This window comes from Macadamia integrifolia, unplaced genomic scaffold (genome assembly GCF_013358625.1).
Source record: "Macadamia integrifolia cultivar HAES 741 unplaced genomic scaffold, SCU_Mint_v3 scaffold2608, whole genome shotgun sequence".
Lineage (NCBI taxonomy): Eukaryota > Viridiplantae > Streptophyta > Magnoliopsida > Proteales > Proteaceae > Macadamia > Macadamia integrifolia.
Window position 1 is genome coordinate 30,865 of NW_024868830.1, and position 3,639 is coordinate 34,503.

Here is a 3,639-nt window from a genome sequence, read left to right on the forward strand (position 1 = left end):
TATTTATTTGTATATAATTTATTAGTAAACAAAAATCTTCCCTCTTCCCTCCCCCTTCATTAGGAAACATAATTATCTCTCTCTCTATCTCTCTCTCTCTCTCTCTCTCTCTCTCTAAGCATAGTTACTTTTGTAAAACACTCCATGACTAATCCAAAAAAAAAAAACTCACTCATCCACTCACATTTCTCCCTGTCCCACTCTCCATAATTATCATTTTCTCTCTCCATATTTACCTTTGTAAAACTTTTCATAACTATTCGAAGAAAAAAAAATATCACTCATCCTCTCACGTTTCTCCTACCCCCATTCTCCGTAATTATTTTTTTCTCTCTCCATATTTATTTGTATATAATTTATTAGTAAACAAAAATCTTCCCTCTTCCCTCCCCCTTCATTAGGAGACAAAACCTCTCTCTCTCTCTCTCTCTCTCTCTCTCTCTCTCTCTCTCTCTCTCTCTCTCTCTCTCTCTCTCTCTCTCTCCATGTTTTATCAGATAATTATATTGGATGAGTATATCTTACTATAACTCTCCCTCTTATCATGTTTATCAGGAAACTAAATCTCTCTCCCTCTCCATCCCCCTCCCTCACTTCTATTTACGTTGCTTTCTCTACCATTCCTTTGGTTTCAGGTAAGCTCTTGTAGGGTTTCTTATGCAGTTCTTTAGCTTTTTCTCTCCCTATCCAATGATTTAATATAAGGTATACATCTTGGCTTTCTGATCCTATAATGCACTTCTTATCTTCTACAATTTATTTGTTTGTTTTCTTTCTTTTAACTCTTTCTTCTTCCACTTCCTTCTTCTGCTAACTTGATCAGTTTATGCTCTCCCAGTGACATATATAATGTGGGTGTTTCAATATCTAATACTGGCAATCTCATCCAAGAAACTACATCTCTAGTGGCTTTGGTGTTTGCCAACCTTCCCTACGTATTTCTTTCTTTAGAAATCAGCCTACGGGACGATGCTCCAATGGTCTTTTTATGATTAACTATATTGGTATGTAATTTTCTTTTATATATTTCTCAAATTATCTTTTCTTTTGCTCGTAAATCACTGACATTTGGCTCAAGACCCGCCTCAAATCAACTTGTTGCTCAGATTGTGAGGAGAAGCTTAAAAGATCAATTTTCTTCGCGGGGAGATCGATGGTAATGATTATAATCATCCCTTCTTCCTAGGCAAAACCATGGACAACCTGCAACAGGGTTTGGTGCTTCATATTATTCAATCCATCAAAACAATTGCTATGGTAAGTTTCCTCACCATTGCTACATATAATTAATCATATTATTATTGTAAATAAATTATTATTTCTTACTTTGCCAGTATTAAATAACTTTGCAATGTTTCACAAGCCTTGCAATAACTGAGGGATGAATACCTAAATGTTGATATAGTTTATGATGATTATTACAATGTATTTAAATGGGTCTTTGACAAGGCTCCTTTGCTTGGTAAGTATTTTTCTATCTTACAAACATTGATAAATGGGTTTTCAGAAACATGAATGCCTACTTAGTAATAATGTTCTTTCTTTAATTTCCTCCCAATTAAATCCAGGATTTGACATGGACTCTCTACAAAAAGCATGTCGTGGAAGTAGAGGACAATATAATTTTTATCTAAGCAATGTATGTGGAGTTCCAGAAGCTACAGTATGTCCCATTCCTTGTGCACATATCAATTGGGATGACATTCGTTTGTCAAAGAAGGCATACAAGAACAAGGCCTAGGGTATTCGAGATCTTACATAAACTCAATTCTTTATTTTAGGATTCTTTTTTTTCATTTATTAATTTGTGATTTTAGGTTTAAAAGATCTTGACCAGACTGCTTCGCTTAGTTAGACGATGGCGTTTTTGAATGTGGTAGATGATGGTAGAGATATGGATCATGACCCACGGGGAGGAAGACCGCCGGATAGGGGTAGGCAACTACGCCTTACTGATTTCTGGAAACCTAAATTAAAGGATGCATCGGAAGAGGTTAGAGAAGAATCTGAGTTTCAATCCAAAGAAGATCTGAGTACTAAGGTGGATGACAGCAGAAATCAGAAAGATAGAGGGGATGGTGTGAAGAAAACTTTTTCTACTGTCGTGGGTAAGGTTTTACCGGACGTGGAGCAGTTGCCGGATCCAATACATACTGGGGCGCACACCAAGATTATCATCCCGCAGGAGGCATATGAGGAGAGGCTGGAAAAATTCAAGTTTGCTTTGATAGGTCGGGCAAACTTCAAATTTATGTCTCTGAATGATATTCGTAAAGCTGCAGGAGAGGGGTGGAATTTGAAGGGGAGAATTTCTTTGTCTCCTATGGGGAAAGGCTTCATTTTATTTCAGTTTGAGTTGGAAGGAGATATGTCTGCCATTTGAAGAAGGAACCTAATCAAGGTTAGAGGACAATTTATTCGATTCCAACGCTGGAAACCAGATTTTGATGTGCATGCGGTGAACAACCCAACCAAACTGGTGTGGATCAGATTTCCAGGCCTTCCCCTGGAATACTGGCATGAGAAGATCTTGTTGACAATGGCTAAAGGGGCAGGTAGACCTGTGGCCCTGGACAGACGCACCAGATCGGCGGCAATGGGGAATTTCGCGCGCGTTCAGGTAGAAGTGATAATTGGGGAGAAAAGGGTGGAAGAGATTCAGGTGGAAAGAAAGCAACCAGGAACGGGGGAGATTTTTTGGTTTAAACAGTTAATCATATATGAAGATGGGTTAGCTAAATGTGGTTTTTGCAAAAAAATTGGGCACGCTTTGTTCCAATGCAAAGAGAAGAAGGAGGTGGATGCTCGAGACACTGGGGCGGCAGCCATGGTGAATGAAGGTGGTGCAGGGCGGAGATCCAGCTCAGAGGGCGGTGGTTTTGGTGAAGGATTTGTTTCCAATTTGGGTAGAAATCTTACCTATATAAGGCAGCCTCCTACTATATTAAGAACTCAGATTAGGGACAATAGTCCAACGTCTAAGGAAGGTGTGCAGGGCAGGGAGATATTGAGATAATTATTCCTTTAGAGAAGTCTACCAATATGGGAACAAATCACAATCGTATGGATGCAGTTAACAGTATGGAGGGTAATGGATTGGTGTCTACATTCAATGAGGAATCTGGGTCGGTGGATGGAGCGGATATGGATCATATATCTGAACTAGGAGAGGAGGCAGAGATTGATAACCGTAGGTGCAACTCTCTCATTTCAGAGGAGGATGAGGCTATCTATGGCAGGGAGGATCACATTGGTTCAGGTCAGCATGGTGAGATCGAAGAGGGTAGGGATGTGAGGTTCGAGCCTCAACTTGATAATCCAAAAACTCACCTGCAGTACAAGGACGGGGTTATGATTGTGTATCATGAAGACGTGGTAGAGGTTGATAGAATGGCGAGCCTCCTCGAGAGCAATATGGAGGGGAGAAGACAGCAAAAAGGAAAATCTTTCTCCCTTAATGAGCAGGCTGCTCGAAAGTCTGACAGATTGGCTCTCTTAAAAAAATGACTATGAAAATTTTATTTTGGAATATCAGAGGAATGAAGAAGAAGGCTGCTAGGTTGGCCTTAGGGAATATTGTTTCGATGAATTCCCCAGAAATTATGTGCATAGCTGAACCTATGTTGGAGGTGCAGAAAT

At 39.7% G+C, this 3,639-nt stretch overlaps 1 long non-coding RNA gene across 3 annotated transcripts; it reads left to right on the forward strand.

Annotated features, from left to right (window-relative positions):
- The first annotated feature begins 429 nt into the window (after positions 1 to 429).
- LOC122066838 lies at positions 430 to 1,787 on the forward strand. Of its 3 annotated transcripts, none has more exons than XR_006136491.1 (4): positions 430 to 705; positions 839 to 1,004; positions 1,107 to 1,257; positions 1,569 to 1,787. It is a non-coding gene; the product is annotated as an uncharacterized LOC122066838 (long non-coding RNA). The 3 variants fall into 3 exon arrangements; XR_006136490.1 differs by having other exon boundaries at positions 430 to 635; XR_006136489.1 differs by having other exon boundaries at positions 430 to 1,004.
- The last annotated feature ends 1,852 nt before the right edge of the window (positions 1,788 to 3,639 follow it).